General features: G+C 39.5%; 1 long non-coding RNA gene across 1 annotated transcript; it reads right to left on the reverse strand.

Moving 5' to 3' along the window:
• Positions 1-3,221: 3,221 nt before the first annotated feature.
• LOC143662639 (uncharacterized) lies at positions 3,222-5,569 on the reverse strand. The gene is made up of 3 exons (XR_013165505.1): positions 5,532-5,569; positions 3,474-3,558; positions 3,222-3,370 (listed from the first exon to the last, which is right to left on the reverse strand). It is a non-coding gene; the product is annotated as an uncharacterized LOC143662639 (long non-coding RNA).
• Positions 5,570-18,231: the final 12,662 nt, after the last annotated feature.

Consider the following 18,231-nt stretch of genomic DNA (forward strand, 5'->3'; position numbering starts at 1 on the left):
CATAAATGCATGCAAGTTTACCTCTAAGAGGATTAATCAATCATTAAATAATTAATGAGAAATTCACATTTTCCAAGAAAACAATCAAGAAAAATTTCAAACTTGGACTATCAGAAATATAGAAGACATATGCAATGTTGCATAAAAAGGGTGTATACTGGAGAAAAATAAAAGCACCAACATACACAATAAATTTCACCTAGATACATATATATACATGTATATATATGTGTGTCTATATATATATATAAGGGTCTCATTGCTCTAACAAGTCATGTAAAATAAAAACCTTAATGCTTTTGAAATGGAACATTAGACAAGCACTAGATCAGGAAACACAAGTCTAGGGTCCAGCACTGCTCAGTCACCAATGAGCTTTGTGACCCGGGAACGTTAATGCTTGTCTCTGTCCTTTTCTTCATCTGTGAAATGAAGGGAATCAGACTGGATTATTTCTAAACTGGAAGAATCTGTTATGTTATGAATATACAATGCATTTCTTGATATTAGACACTAATACTAAAAGAAATTAGGAAAGTGGGAGTTGCTTCTAAATTAAGAGGGTGGTGTCAACAGAGGCAACCATGGTCTCCCCAGACTGACCTTTGATAAACTGAGATAGAGTCCAGGGCAGAAAGGCTGTGAGACTAAGCTCAACAAGGATCTCTTTAAGAGTTTATATTCTGAAAAAGTATGAGTCATAGTGTAAGTGAAAAACCATAGTATTGGAATATCATTTTTATAATATATGTCTCTGTCGTCTTATTAAGCAGGAAAGATGCGTGGCTAGACGTCTAAGTCTCTAGGACCTGAAGCTGGTCCATCCCCATCTCTAACATTTATCAGCTATCTCGGAGCAGTTTATCCTCTCCAGGAACCATCGACCTTACCATAAAAACAAAGGTAATATTAGCATCTAAATCATTCTTGTGAGGGGCGGATTAAGTAAAATAAGCATTCAATAACGTGTAAACATTCTGGTAATATATATGCAGGTCTGTGAATAAACAATGTTTATTACTGGATTGAATTTATTACTGAATTCCTACACCTTGGAAAACTTAGTTTTGGTTATAAAGCTCTAGTTTTAAAATACAAATATAGTCATGCCAGCAGATCATCATTTAAATACAACAGTAACTTTCTGGCTAAAATTAACACACATGGAAGTTGTTAATCGGGAAGGACTGGGAGTTTAGCCTTCACTCGGATTCATATCCTGGAAGGAGAAATCCCATCCTTGATCTCACCCACACAAATGTGCGGGCTTGTGGAATATGCCTTATTGCCTTTCCTTAATGCACAGGTAAAGACTAAAAGAGTTTGCAAGGTTTTCCCCTCTCCCCGCTCCTGTCAAACTCTACGAGGGCATTGGGCTGACAGTTCTGGGTCGGACCAAGTTTAATCTTTTCCTTTCAAATCAAATTATGGAGAAAATGCCAAGGAAATGGCTTCCTAACAGCTGGCATTGTTCAGAAATCACCAAGCTTGGTGAATTTGTAAGATGAGTGTCTAAATTGTGGAGAAAGGCAGACAGCTTCCCCTCTTGGGCTGCTATCTGTAGAACTAATGACTAAATGAGTCCATTTTACTCTCTACACAAAGGCCTCTCCCGAAAGACTCCCTCTTGGGGTTCAATGGCATCTCCAAAAATCAGCCTTACTGAAAGCTGGTTTGGGGTCCCACTCCTTTGCAGCTTATTTAGCAATAGGTTCTTGCCTTGAATAATTTGAAATCCAATGAAACCGCCCTATCAAGACACTAGGAAAATAAGAAAATACTCATAGGACAAAAGCCAAAAAGGGAGAAACAACTTTTAAAATATTATTGGAGAGGTAACCACATTCGCATTTAATACTAAAATATTAAAATTGATTGAGGTTGTGAAATAAGTGAATTACTTAGTCTCCCATGCATTAAAATTAATTTTTCATCTCCATCTCCAGGCCACTTCCCACTGGCTTTCGTTGAGCCCTCTTAATATTTCATTTGCTGAAGGGAAAAGGTTTCCTTTTGACATATTGGAATTCCTGGGGTTGGTTGACTGTCTCACTGCCAATTCGATGAGTGAAATTTCAGTCCAAGTGAAGCAACAACAGAGGATAAAAGATTTGTTTTACATCCTCAACTTGGAATATTTTCCCAGTCAGATCCTCCCCAAATATATTTTCCCCTATAATTCATTTTTTATCAGTGTGGTAAAATATACATAACATAACGTTTACCGTTTAAAGCATTTTCAAGTGTACAACTCAGTGGCATTAAGTTTATCCACAATGTTGTTTAATCATCACCACCATCTATTTCTAGAACGTGTTCATCACTCCAACAGAAATTCTGTGCCTGTTAGGTAAAAACTACCATTCAACCCTCTTCCAAGTTCCTGGTAATTTCTAATCTTTCTCTCTCTGTGAATTTGCCTGTTCTAGTTATTCCAGATAAGCAGAATAATAAAATGTTTGTCCTTTTATGTCTGGCTTATTTTACTTAGCATTATGTTTTTGAGGATCATCTATTTTTAGCATGTAGCAGAACTTCATTCTTTTTTATAACTGAATAATATTCCGTTGTATTATACACCACATTTTTGTCTATCCCATTCATCTTTTTTTTTTTTTTTTTTTTTTTAAGGAAAGACAGAGAGAAGGAAGGAAGGATAGAAGGAAGGAAGGAAGGAAGGAAGGGAAACATTTTTAAACATTTTCTTGTTTTATTGTATTCTGTTTCTCCGTTTTTGTTACATGGGCTGGGGCCGGGAATCGAACCGAGGTCCTCCGGCATAGCAGGCAAGCACTTTGCCCGCTGAGCCACCGCGGCCCGCCCCCATTCATCTTTTAATGGACACTTGGGTTGTTTCCACTTTTTGGCTAGTGTGAACAACGGCACTATGAACATTGTTGTACAAGTATCTGTTTGAGTTCCTGTTTTCAATTCTTTGGAGTGTATCCATAGGAGTGGAATTTCTGGATCATATGACAATTCCATGCTTAACTTTTTCAGGTACCACCAAACTGCAAAAAATATTTTCCATGCACCCTAAATTTGGCACATTTTTCACTTCAGATCTTCCCCCAAATACTTTTATGCATTAAGTCCTCCTTATCTTTGCTTTTTACATTCCCACTTTTTAAATTCCAATCCAGACATCCAAACAGTTAACATGTTTGTAATTTTTAAGAACAAAACTAAAAGAGAAGTTGAGATAATTATTGGACTGCCCATACCAACAATCCCTTCAACTCATTTGGGGTTCTGGGAAGTAGGCTTGTTTCCTTGGGGATTTAAATCAGCCAGTGCATGTTGGATCTTGATTTCTGGAGCTCAGGAAATAATATAGCAGATCCTCTGCAGTTAGGAGATGAATTCCAAGCTAGTATACAAATACAAAAGAGGTGTTAAAAGAAGAATGGGAAAATGGCCCAAAGGAGGCAAATAGGTTCTCAAATCACTGGAGATGGGCTTTGGAGGCTTACCAGAAAATTAAGTATAAAATCTTCCACATTTGTAGCCTTAAGCTAATGTCTGCATCTGTACTCCTTGTTGCATGGAAAGTTTATGCTTGTGGGGAAGAGAAAGATCAGAGATACTCAATGTCTCCTCAGAATGAAGCAGTATTCCAAACCCACCATCACTCCCTAATGTCTCCCTTCTTCATGATAAAAATAAGTAGAGCAGTTCTTTTGTGCACTCAAAGAATCATTCACTGTTATATCTAAGGGAGACTTTGTGCTCTAGTCTAAAATATGCCATTCAAATGTCATGAAGCTGTAAGAAAGAGCAATATGACTTGCCCAAGTCAACACAGAGTTAATGCCTGAGCCAGCACCAAAATCTGCTTCCCAGGTACCTAATTCAGAACCATTTCAAAGGTGAGTTTTAGGGCAACAGGTGGCTAGACTATGTCTTCTTATTCTTAATGTTCTTGCTTCTTTCATCAGGTCACTCAAAGATTGGGGTCAAGACTGAAGTCACACCATTTCAGTTCACTTAAACCCAAATAAATGGGACTAAGGAATTACCTAGTTATAAAATTAACACATTCCTCATCTGGTTCAGTATTGGAAAAAAAAAACTCTGTGTATAGAAATCATAATTATCCCTATATATGTAAAACACTATCAATATATTAGCTTAATCCATTTCTGTGATGATCTTAGGTAGGAAGTCAGAAGTCAGCAGTCCCACTCAGAAATGAGAAAATGTTGGTCCATCTCCATTATTTTTCCAATAATGGTCTGTCCTGAGGGCCAGAACTCAGAGGCCCAACTGCTGGTTTTGTGTTCTGTCTACTGCCCCAAATGGAAGGAGAAGATACCTTGTAGCCTTTAATTAAAGAATGGAATCAATTAGATTGGAGCTTAGGGAAACCCTATATCAAGTGATAATAATAATGTTTATAGGAAAAAAAGAAATTCCCTGATAAGAAGCTTGGGAAACTGAGTTAAATAGAGCTAAACACATTTCTGTGCTGCAGAACTTTTCAGAAGCCTAATACGTTGCTGAGTTCTGCAAACATTTAGACAGAGATACAAAAGGCACATCGCAAACATACATAACCCCAGAAACCATCAATTGAGGAGCATTTCAAGTGAATAGTGAGAAATCACCTTGGGAAATGCAAGTTACTGCCTATGGCATCCCACTATTTTCTCTCAGAGTTGTGGGGATGTCAAGTGGGAGCAAGGAGCAACCTAGGACTAGTCTTCTCAACACTCTTCTCTTTTGCTAGTGCCCATTAAAGGTCCTCTCAACTCCTCTTATACCATCAACTATATGAATGTGTTAAAATCACAGTGTATAATTTCTCTTCACAGACCAGACCTATCATTCTAAGCCCAAACGGCTTACCAAGTCACAACCTAACTATGGTCTTGTTTGTTTGTTTGTTTTTTCACGTTAATTGCAATCATAGTCCTGTGCTCTTATCACTCATCTCCATTTTCTGTTCCCTTAATGACCATGGCTCTTGTCAGATCTTATCTTTGCTTATTCTGTTCCCTTTCTCTGTAATGGATTGTTTTCTCCTTCCTCTCAGTCTCGCACACTCCTCACTGAGATGGTTTTTATCCTATTTCCTTTCTAAGTCATCAGAGTCCCTAACTCAAAAGTGAATTCCTTCTCTAATAAACTTTCACAGTATCATTTATCTTCTGCCTACTTTTACTAGTTATTTCTTCACAGATTTGTGTTTTATCTGCCTATTTAAGTTACAAACTCTTGTTACTCATCTTTGTTTCTCCATTAGCACTGAACCCTATGTCTGGCATATAAAACATTTCAGGTAATTGATCATTAAGGCTAAATGGAACATGGGAGTTGATGTCCTAGGTTAAGATCAGATTGCAGAGGGCATTGAAAGCCATATGGAGGACCCTGCACTTAATCTGATAGATGCCGAGACTTTTTCCTTAAAGGGAAAGGATTAAAAAAGAAAAAAGATGCCACCATCCCTAGTTCCACAAATAATGTAACCTGGTGATCATGTGTTCTGAATCACAACCCCTAGGTTGGAATCCCAGCTCTGCTCTTACCACCTATGTGTCTTTGTGAAATTTGTTAAATTCCTCTGGTCAGTTTCCTCTTTTGTGAAGTAAGACTAGCAGCTTATCTCCTATGGTCATTGTGAGGCTTGAATGAGGTCATCTATGTAAAGCCCTACATACTCACTAGTGCCTGGCACCTAGTGAGCTCTCTTGAAGTGTCATTAGCTAGTATTATAATTAATCTTCTGGAGAAGTACAGAGAACATTGGTCTGGGCATCAGGGACCTGCACTCTGCTAGAGTTTGAAGAAAAGGTACAAATCACCAGTAGAGAAACCAGATTGGCACTCCAGAAGGGAGAGTATGGGTTTGGTAAATTCACCACTCTGTGCACCCCAGGCTTGCAGATTTAGAAATTGCACTGGAAATACAACAAATGCATTCATCAAGCTTACAGAGACCGATCTATAAAATGTAGAAGCCCAATTCATTAATCTGCAATGAGAAATATAACTATTCAAGTAGACAGGATGCCAGTGTTAATGGATAAACAAGTTCTCTCCTTGTGGTCAAGTATACATGGGAAGCCAAATTATAATTTCTGTTTGATGAAAGGGAAACAAAGCAAGGAGAAAACATGGGTTACCTGTCACATAAGCAAGGTCCTAGACAGAGAGAACCCTCTATGTTACAGGCACATACCTACCACACAAGAGATTCCAAAACACCCTTCCCACCTTACTCCTCCAATGACACAGTACACTCTGCCAATTCCTTCTGACAACCTTTGTGATACCATACCTACCCCTGTTACAATGCAGTCATTTGGACGGGCATTTCCGAAGTGCAACCACAATTTACTCAGAGTTTTACCTGTATGCTGTTTGAATTTTTGATATTCATAGATAATTTATTGGGACAGTTTTAAGAAAGGTAGTCTCTCTTTCATTTTTATGATGGGTCTCTGGCAGCCCTGAGAGACACAGCAGAAGGGAGCTCTGTATCTATTCCACTTTTGAGTTTTCCTGAATTCATCCTTAGATGACGTATTAGTCAGCTTCTGCGGAATAAACTAACCCAAAACATATTAGCTTAATATGTTTATTGTCATTCCTTTATTTGCTAAAGACCCTATGGTCAGCATTTTGGGCTGGGCTCAGCTGAGCTCCTCTCTCCCCACATGGTATTGGCTGCACTCGCCTCAGCTGAGAAGGTCCAGGTGACTGGGACATTTGGTCCTCCTGCCATATCTGTCTGACCCTCCATATTCTGTTGGGCCAAATCAAGTACAAGTCAGGGGAAAATAGACTCAGCCTCATGATGGAGAAACTGCAAAGAATGTGAGGCCAGGTTTCTTGAAACCTACTACAAATGGGAATTAACTATCACCCAATAAATGAACATATCTTTAGAGGAAAGGGTAATATCTGTCAAGAACTCTGGACAATTGAGATGGCAGCTCCATGAGTCCAAACATACTCATCTAGATTCCTGTGAAAGGGATTCCAGTCCCAGAAACAAGCTTGGACTTGGCAGCATGCATGATTATTCTTCCGACACTAAAACTTTATGATCCTAAGGACATAATCAACAGGGAAGGTAAAAGCCCCTGAAAGGAGGCTGACATCAAGTGACCCTTCCTGAGGAAGCTGACACTGACCACTCCAGCTCAGTGATCGAATTTGATGGGTTTCATCATCTTCCTCCTATGTCCGTTCCAGCTTTATCGATTGCATCACCTTCAATATCTCTTTTGTGGTTAAAGGCTGCTCCCAAGACTGCCCTGTCTGAGTTGCCTAGTTTTGTCAATTCCAATTCAGCCAGACATCCTTTTACCCTTTCCTAGACAACAAAGCTTTCTGGTCGATGCTAAAAGAAAAAAAAAAAAAAAAGGAACGAAAACTCATAGGAGACTTAGAAGCCTCGGAAAGTCTTACTAAACCTTCTTTCCTTAGTACCGATTCACCGACTCCTGGGTTCAGGAGAGCAATTCTCCTTCTCTGCCAATAGCTTATATTTATCTCCTTTCCCAGCCTTTTTTACCTCTGCCTGGGGATCTCAGACAGAACCCTCCTTGTTATTTTTCTCTCTCCTTTCTGAGAATTAAAAATGCTTTATTGAACATAAAGATAGCCTGTACATTTTAACCCCATGTATCTCTTTATTTTCTAGATCAGAAAAATAAACTTTGAGAATTCTCATTTGGTCTGAATTATGGAAAAAGGACTTTCCGTTTTATGCCTCGAATGTGATATGTCTCTTTAAGATACAGAAAGACCTCCTCAAAACAGAGGACTTAAATTAATGACCTCTGAAGAAAGTTACAGTCATCATGTCTCTCATTGCATTGAGTCTCTAACTTCATGACAGTCATGAGTTAATTTCTAAAATCAATGCTGCATAGAGGGGTCCAAACTATAGGATGAATTCCAGTCTCCTTACCATAAGAAGAAAAATAAAAAATAGAACATAAGAGCTTATCCCTGCCAACTTGTCAACTTCTGTTTCTGCCACCCCACCCAAGTACTCTGCTCAGAAGCCATACTAAACCTCAAAACCTTTCATTTTTTCCACTTCTGTGAGATGGCCCCTGCTATTCCTCTGCTAGGAATGTCTTCCCATTCATTTTCCTGGAAAATTCCTTTTCGTCTAAATAGTTGATTATTCCCTCATTTATATTATCACTACACGCATTTTTTCTCAACTAGCCCTCACTGCATTAAAAATATTCTATCATCTATCATCTGACTATCTATCTATCTATTTATTTATTTCGCATAGAGAAGATAAGACCATTTATATAGTAGAATCTCTTCTTAGGAAGTTGCAGAATCCTGTCTTACTGCTTTTATACCTTTGTCTCAGAAGAACTGATTCCGCTCTTCTTGGGAGCTAATTTCCTGCCTTTATTTTTTTAGCACATCCTCTCTGCCACCTTATTTCATCCCATTTCCTCTCCATATTCTAATACCTCTCTCCATTAGCATTCTACTTTCAGACTATATAAATGGTCTTTTCTCCATAGGAGAAAAAATCTGTCTTGATCTCCCCTTGCTCTTCCTTTGTACTGCCTCTCATTCTCTTTTACCCAGGTACCCAATTCTGTAGAAGACAGTTTGCACCTGCTGCCTCAACTACCTCTTAGACACTCCTTAATCCTTTGCGTTCAGGTTTCTAACTTTACCATTTTGTTTACAGTTGCCTTCACAAAGGTCATAACTTATGTATTTGCAAGTATATACATATATATGTATATGCATATGCGTGTATATAAATATTAAGATTCAAGCAAATCTTATCCTTAATCTTTCAGCAGCATACTCTTTTTGAACCCTCATCCTTCATGACTTCTTACTCTTCTTATTCTGGTTGAGAGACAGTGCAGTGAGAATAACAGAAGACACTTACCTGACACTTAGGATTAACTGATATTGTCTCATGTTAGGGACATGGAAAGAGTTTGGCTGGGAGGTGATTCTCTGATTTGTCTGCATACTTCTGTTCCTGCCTGTTCCTCCATATTCACCAAGGGTCAGTTATGTTTATAATCAAACATATTTCTGCCATTTGGGCTTTTTACAGTAATGATACACTTTAATTAAATACTAGGTAAACCAATAAAAATATGTGTGCAAAAAAAAGATAATTATTTCTTTCAGGAAAACTAAATTGAAAAGATTTGATGAAGGCAATTTGCAGAAAACACAACAAACCCTGTTGAATTAAAGTGAGACATTAGTTGCAGGGGGAAAATCATAAAATTCCTAAGTGTCATCCTTCATAAAATTTAGCTTCACTTTAAAGAAACCAAAATGGGAAATCCTAAATGAGGCATCATAGTTATGGCTTATGCAGACAAGAAGAATAGCAGGCTTCTTGGCTGAAAGTAAAATGTTCATGGAGAGGGAGATTGGAAGATATTAGAATTCCAACAAAGAACCCTTACTCCTGGAAAAGGCATTTGAATGTCTTGATTAATCTACAACTACAGGACCCTATCATGGCATATGAGAGGGCTTTTAGTACAGGTAAGAGCTCAGAAACTCATTTCAGATAAGCATTGGATTAAATCCAGCCTACCCACTTAATAGCTGTATTGTCCTAAAGGCAAATCACTTACTGGTCTTCAAAATTCTATTTTTTTACATATATAAAGGAGATAATAATATTTTATTTAGTGTTGTGAAGAATTGGTGTATTTAAAGTTTATTACATAATGTCTAGTACTAAGTGATCAATAAGGGTGAGCTATGGTTTTTCTAGAAAATGCTCAATAAATTACCACCACCACCATCATCATCATCATCCTCATGGATACTATATGCTTATAATTTTGTTCCCTATGCACATTTTTATTTTGAGCATTCCATATCATCCATATTCACTTCTCTATTCTTGAACTTCCTCCTTTAACAAGAGCATCTATCTCCATAACATGAAGTGCTGCTCTGCTTCTGATTTCCCTGTTTGTAAACGTGTAGACAATATATCTATTGTGTGCAAGGCCCTGAGAGTAAAGTGGGAAAATTAATACTGACATCAAGAGAATCGCCTTTGTAATGATGGCTAGTTCAACCCACAGTTATTTCTTGTGACTCTGGAAGTGCTATCTATACATCTCAGCTGACAAACCACATTATCTTGTATTGATTTGTAGCTGGATATGTCCATTGTTTTAGTTTGCTAATGCTGCCAGAATGCAACATACCAGAAATGGGTTGGCTTTTATAAAGGGGATTTATTAAGTTACAAGTCTACGGTTCTAAGGCTATCACAATGTACAAACTAAGGTATCCAGAGAAAGAAGCCTTGGCTCAGGAAAGGCCAATGGTGTCCAGAACACCTCTGTCAGCTGGGAAGGCACGGGGCTGGCATCTGCTGCTCCTTTGGTTCCTGGTTTCAAACAGCTTCCAGAGGGGTATCTTCTTTCTCTGTCTGTGTTGGCTCTGAGCTTTTCCAGAAAAAGGACTCCAGTAAGCAGATTATGACTCACCTTGAATGGGCGGAGACACATCTCCACGGAAACAACTTAATAAAAAAGGTCCCACCCCCACTGTGTTAGTTAGATTCGGTTGTCAACTTGGCCAGGTGAGCATACCTAGTCTTGTTGCTGCAGACATAAACCAATGGTACGTGAACCTCATCTGTTGCCAATTACATCTGCAGTCAGCTAGGAGGCGTGTCTGCTGTAATGAGTGACGTTTGACTTAATTGGCTGGTGCTTAAATGAGAGATTGCAACGTAGCACTGTTAAGCAGCTCTGCATTCCTTATCTCAGCACTCGCAGCTCAGCCCAGGCCCTTGGAGATGCAGAAAGAAGTCACCCTGGGGAAAGTTGTTGGAACCCAGGGACCTGGAGAGAAGACCAGCAGAGACCATCCTGTGCCTTCCACATAAGAAAGAACCTCAGTGGAAAGTTAGCTGCCTTTCCTCTGAAGAACCAACAAAATAAATCCCCTTTTATTAAAAGCCAATCCGTCTCTGGTGTGTCGCATTCCGGCAGCTAGCAAACTAGAACACCCACAAAATGGGATTAGGAAAAAGAACATGGCTTTTCTGGGATACATAACTGTTTCAAACCAGCACATCCATGCTTACGGAATATTTTAAACATGGAGAGACAGTATTTAGCCCTAATTGTATGTTTAATTTCCTGAGTCCTCTTGACTTCCCATTTATGAAGCATGGCTTGACTTAAAAGGTTTTGTGTCTTTGAGATCCATCCTTTAATATCCCCTTTAATAAAAGTGGGATGAGCATGTCAGCTTTGGCAAATCCAGTCCCTCTGGGATAAAGATGAACTTGCCCCCTTCCCAGCACTGGCAAGGCCAGTAGACAATTTGTGGGTTCCCCTCTATTGGTAAGGAGCTCTCGACTTGGTTGTGCCACCAAAGGCCCAGTTTCTAATCTACAGGGAGTGCTCCCTAAACCAGCACATTTACTACAAGTCCTATCTAAGCCTCTGCTGGGCTTTCTGAGTATTAATGACTGCATCTTAGCCTGGGTTTCTGGTAATTTGTAATCCCTGGGCCCCAGACCATAAACCTATCCCACTTGTCTGGAATTTTCACACACTGTATCACTTTATTTCCTGCTCTGAATGCCCTTCAAATGCTTCATCCTACCACACACTCCTTTGCTGGCAGATGTGTTCCATGTGAAAGGTCTCTGAGAGCCACTATTCTTTTGGCTTTCTTGAAGTATCATAACTGCTCGATATTCCCTACTAATATTTCTTCCTACCAGATTGGACCTTTTGAATATAACTTCTGGCCCAAATATAGAATAAGATCAGTACAGCCCTTAGATGCCAGACCCAACACTGTCTGTACCCTTCCACACTTCCCAGGTCAATAGCCTGCCTTTGGGTCAACCTTATCCCAGCTTATTCCTAGTCTCCATATCCCTTGCTGCTCGGTATGGCTCTTGCCTTTGTAACATATATTATGTTAGTTAGCAGCTGTTAAATTATTTATGATGAATCAGTTGATCCCATTTAATAAGCCTCAGGAGCAGGTAATACATGGGCCAGCTACACTGAATAGCAGGAGAGTAAAAGCAGGAGTTATCTGCAGTTTAAGATCGAATCAGAGAGAAGGTTGTGATTGGGGTCAGTTAGTAGTGAACTTGAGGACCAAGAGGTGGGTAAGTATAGGGTCTGCAAAGGATAGTGGCTCTAAAAGAGAAATTACAATATCATGAAAATTAACTATCCCTACAACCCTAGGTAGTGAGTGTTAACATTCCCTGTTAATAAGGACACAAAGAAGAAAGAAGAAAAGATGAACATATGGAAAAATCAGCAGGGAAAACACAGTGATTCTTTCTCCACAAGGAGCTGAATAATTAATGGTAGGAGGTGGGTGTATTGTTAATGAAGAAAATAGTAAAAGAACCTTATGGAAAGTGTTGTTGAGGTCAGTGACTGGAGATGAAGGGACTTTATAATCAACCCAGATCCTTTTGGACATCAGAGTCAGGAATAAGAGTTTAGGAACCATACAGAGTGCAATTATGTGTGATACTAATGGAAAAGGAAAAAGCAATCTTTTGGGGGTGATTCACACAGTGAGTAATTGACTCTGGGTTTAGATTGTAATTGCAGCAATGGCACCTCTGTACGAAATGATGAGGCTTTAGGGGCTGCAATCAGGCAGGTCCCGGATCCAGCCACTTCCTGGGGGATCCAGTGGAGTTCTGAAGGGTGGAGCCTTGCCCTGACCTCATCTATCCTCCTGACTCTGTGGCCTGAAGTCATGTTCCCTGACACACAGCCTCAAATGGCAGATCAAGGTGAGAATGGGCAGAGGGAAATGGCTCAGAGTGGGGACTGAAACAGTCACCCTGTGTGTGATGGGTAGTAGGGGAAATTCACAGAACAGCTCAAGTACACGCAATGCCCACTCCTACAGGTACCCATAACCTCTGCTTTCAGAAGGCTGCACTCCTTGCTACCCTCTGAGAGCCACAATTTACCCACTTAGTACCTCTGCTCACCCTATTCCCCTCTGTCTAAAATGCATCCCTTCCCTTCAGCATCCTTCTTCCAAGGTTAAGCACAATTCTAACTCTTTCAGTGAGCTTTTTCCAGCAACTTGAACCTACAGTACCCCATTTCTTCCCTGTTGCCGACAGTTCTTGGGGTCTAGTAAGCAGAGGTATTGTCATTGATTACAGTTTGAGTCTGATCATCTTAAAAGATTATATAAGCTTCTTGAAAGTCAGAGCTGTATTCCCAACAATATCCAGCACAGACCAGAGGCATTAATAGTGAATACTTATTGATCAATTGATTATTTAACTCAGTTAACACTTTCACATTACTTGGCCTAGGTATTTGATGGTTAGGAAAAATTTAGTGGAAGTTAAACTGATTAAATACTAATTAATTAGGTGCAGATATCAGATAAATGGCTTTTGGGGGGGGGAAATAAAAATAGAGTTACAAAAAATTCAAAATGGCATAAAAGCCAAGAAAATGCATTTTTAAATAATAGTAGTGAGATAGCATTTTTCACACATGAGGTTTGCAACCAAAAAGTTAACACTGATATGAGGAAATGGGTATTAACATGCATTATGTAATTTGATGGGAGTGTAAATAGAATCTTTTTAGAATTCAATCCATCAGCTTTTTTCACCATTAGTAACTCTACTTTTATGAACCTGTGCTAAAGAGAAATGTGTACTTGTGTTCAAAAATGTAAGTACCGAGATGCATTTTGCCATAGGGAAATATTGGGAACAACCTAAATGCCCATCAGTAACATATTGCTTAAATAAATCTTGAAGCATCCATTGTATAAGACATTGTGGAGCTAAAAAAAAAAAAAAAGAATGAAGGAACAAAGACATCTGATATGTAAAGATCATGAATTTTCGTGTTTAAGCAATAAATTAAGCAATTCATTAGAATTATATATAGAAATGATCCCCCTGAGGTTTAAAATTCATGTGAATGCATGGTGTACACACACATATAAGAATATGTATCTGTATCCACATGCATAATAAATGAGCTAGAAGGACACACACAAAGTGTCAATAGCAGTTAGTACCAGTGAAAGGAGTGGAATTATGTAGGAGGAGAAATGAAGAAGGACTCTATTTGTTTCCATACACAACAGTTGAAAACCAAATGGGACTAGATCGAGGGCACTCCAGTCCAACCCTCAGAAAGGTTTTCTCCATTGGCAGAGAAACATGTCAAGGACAGTAAGCTCCAAAGTGAATATTTTGCTTCGGCTAAGCCTCTGCACAAGACCCATTCAGCAACATGTAACCGTGAATTCACATTACTAAGGGGAGGCCCTTGCCTTCCGACTGTTTTCTCTCATTCCACACTTTAATCCTATTCATCCTTCAAGGCCCCTGGCTGGCCTCAATCCCCATTGTTCACCTCCTCAGAACCCGTAGGTAATGTCAGCATCAATCAACTGACAAATAACTATGAATGATTTTGAGAATTTGAGCAAGGGGTAGCTTTCAACTCTTGGATTGTAATGTTTACAGTTACGTTGTCTGACTCTCGAGTAAGTGACAGAATTAGAGATGTCCTTTTTCTTCTTCTCTATTTTTTCCTTCATTTCCTCCTGTCCTGAATACAAAGTTCGCATTAGGCATTACAGCCTGGCTTCTCCTCTCTCCCAGCACTGCACTCTCTCCCAGGTACAAGGTAACATGATCCTTTAGTTAACTAAAACCTCCTTCTCAGGAGGACCTTGAGCCGTAAAAACTAAGAAGCTGGGACAATGTGAACTTGGGAAATTAGAAAATCTGAAATCTCATAGGCAAGCTCAGCTAGTTATGTAACCAGGTGAAAAATAAACACTTCAATAACAAATCCCATTTCAAGTGTTAATTCTTGGTATTGTGCCACTGGGTTGATAAAATTGGGGAAATAGCTCTAACACACTCCTCAATCAGTTCCCATTTTCCACTCAGTCCTCACCCAAACCATCAAGGATTTGAAGTGGTTTCAAGGAAGAGTAGCTTCTGCTCAGCAAAACCATTCCCCAGGGCTTCTGACTGCACTGCCCTTGGAAAGATCTTTGGCCTTCCCCATTTTCCTTCCTCTCCAACTTTTACTCAACCCTTTCTTCACCCTCCAACTTCCTCCAACCCTTAGAAATTCATAGTCGATGTACAATACATTTTTAATGAATTAAATTAACATTTTTGGCAACATTACAGAAATAAAAACCCTTTCCCTGGCTGAATATGAAGCAAAAAGAGATTCTGCATTCAAGAGGCTTAAGTGGAGATGTTGGAGAAGATAATAGAAAGGTAGGCATGGGCAGGATCTTGAAGGGTTATAGGTACCATGCCAAGAATTTAATTATCATACAAAGAACCCGTGAAGGATTTTAAATAAGGAAGTGATATGACCAAAGTTCTTTTTTAGGAAGGTCATGCTATGGCTGTGTGGATGATTGATTGCAGGGCTAATAACTTCAGCAACCAGCCAAGAGACAATGCACTGAGCTGAGGCCCATGATGTAGAGATGAGGTGCATATTTGGAAGATATTGAGTAGAATTGTTGAGAACCCTGGGCTTGTAGGGGGAAGGTACAGTAGGAAGACTTTCCAGATGCTGGTTTGTAGGCTGGGTACCCTGTGCCCAGATAGAGTCTAAGGGGTTGTTTGGATGGGGAAGAAAGGGAGATCCATTTGGAACATAGTAACTTTGAGACATTATGTGACAACTTCATGGAGACATATGGCAAGAGGTTGAAAACACAAGCCTGGAGCTCCAGTGAGTAGGCTGTGGTAGGTTAGAGATGCAAAAGTGTCAACAGTTTAAAAATAGGGTAGGAGAGTAAGGAGGCCACCCAAGGGGAACGTTGAGTAGAAAAGACTCAGGACTCATCCCCTAAGAATACTCTATTTTAAAGGTCAGGCAGAAAGTAAAAAAGAGTCCCTTTTGACTTTTCATTTTATTCTTATTTAATTAAGCTTAGTTAATGCCCTGAAATTTTTCACATCTAAGATGAGTCACCTCCCCCTTCCAGTCCCCAGGATACTTCATGCCTAAGTGCATTTCTCTGACTCAGATTCTTTTCATTTATGCCCATATACTACATCTTGACACACACTTTTTCTTTGTACCTCCTCTAGCTTTGCACTAAGTCCTGCTGCATGTTGCTCATACTCTTGGAGTATTTTCATGTGCAGGGGATAAAACTGGGAGGATAAGACAGGAAGTCAGTCCCATTCCTTAGGAATTAGCATCAAATAACAAACAGTTCTTCACCCTTGTTTTCCTTGGTGATAGTGTAGAATCTACAGTCAATTGCTTTCTTGATTGTGTAGGCAAGACAGATGCCTACATCAAAGGTTCCTCACCCCAAGAAGCTCAAACTTTAAATGATTCCAGTGATGTTAAGGCTTTTGATGTAATTGCAACACCTTCTCTAAGTAAATGACTGTCACCTTACCTGACTCTATAGGAACAGGAATAAAAAGAGTAATACAATAGACTGATACAGCATTTCACAATGTTCATATGGTTTTCTTATATATTCAGAGGGCATGGACATAGGTCAGGGTTTATTCTACCCCCAATATCTACCTGAGACAGAGCCAAAGCTGCAACACAATGCTATACCCACCTGTGCTGACTTTCTAGTAAAATAACCTGCAAACATTCTGTCTGTCCCTCTGCTTCTCCAGCTGAGAGTGAGGACAAATCTTCCAATTGCACATATTATAAGGTAGCTATCATCTCATTTAATCTACTAGAATGAAAAAATTATTTCCCACAGGTGGACCTTGGACATGGGGAGAGATGGCAAGGAGCTATAGCTACAAAGACAGGGTTGGCAGGTCTAGATGTGTTTCTAAAGGAGAAGAGCAGAAATGCTGAAACACAGAAGTAAAGACCAAGGAAAGGATTTGGCTAGAATTCTAAACACACAGTGAAAAGGAAGAAGCAGAAAACTAGAACATGAGGACAAACAGAGTACCTGAAAACCTCATTTGAAAATGAATAATGGAAATTGTTTGGGTTGGTCTGATGGTGGGAAAGAAAGACATTTTCTAGTAACTAGATGGAGCAATTAAAACATGAAAAGACATCAAGGAGGTGGAAGTGATTGGAAAGTCTAAAGCACTGTATGAAGGCAGGAGGAAGGAATCCTTCACTGGATGAAGGATTGAAGGTGGAGTCTGGCTCTTGGGACACTGGAAGCAGCCTGGAGCCTTGACTGAGCCATCCAAGGTTTGCCCTTTGTCAGGCCCTTAATTTCCCTTTGGAGCTGCCTGTCAATCACACTCCTGCGGGAGCCCAACGATGTGAGACCCTTTCTTCCCAAGACTCTCCTTCCGTTATCCTCGCTAAACCTGCCTCCAGCGTAGGGATGTACGCAGATTGCTCACATTAAGAAGCAAATTGATTATGAACTGAGTTTTGTCTACCAACAATTTTTAATATGTAATCTTGTCATGAGTGAACGAAAGTCATTAATAATACAGTAAGCAAAATGTGCTACAGTTAACCTTAAATTATAACTTACAAAGAGCATTCCTGCAGTTTCTTCTTTGATTTATGAGCTCAGTTTATTCTATGCAAATTCATGCACAGTTTCTAATAAGAGGGAGGAGGAAAGATAAAGGAGCTTTGAATATTTTATAAGCTTTTCCCACTTACCTTAATTTAGAATTATGAGGCTGAATATGTAAGTAGAGAATAATTACCTATTACTAGTCTCCCACATAGTTTATCTATTTCAGCTCTGAACATCCTAAGCAATGCAAAGTAAAACTGTTTTACTACCTGTACCACTGTGAATATGATAATTAGGCCTCCTTCAGCGTTACTTGTTGCTGACACATGAGAAGATAGACTCTGTAATATAACCAGACAGTCCTGCACTGTTTTTTAATATCCCTTTTTAAAACAATGTACCGGATGTTCAGTATTTCATTCACTGCACATAGATAAAGTGTACTTTTTAAAGAGGTTTGTGCCCTGAAAAATTCTCTTGCCTTCTTCTCCCATTGCTGCATTCTATGAGCTCCAGGAAAATGGAATTAAGTTAAAAAAAACAATAGGAGTGTTATTGAAAGTGGTGAGATTGATGGCCTAGAAGACAGAGGGCTCATTTTTAGAGCACACGGCAGGAGTGTGGCAGTGGATTCGCAGCTCTGTCCATGCCTCACTCTCTTTCCCACTCCCAGCAGCCATTTCTCACACACCAACTCCACACTTACCATACCCCACCCACCACCTGCAGGCTCAGGGTCATTGG

This window comes from Tamandua tetradactyla, chromosome 18 (genome assembly GCF_023851605.1).
Source record: "Tamandua tetradactyla isolate mTamTet1 chromosome 18, mTamTet1.pri, whole genome shotgun sequence".
In the NCBI taxonomy this organism is placed as follows: Eukaryota; Metazoa; Chordata; class Mammalia; order Pilosa; family Myrmecophagidae; genus Tamandua; species Tamandua tetradactyla.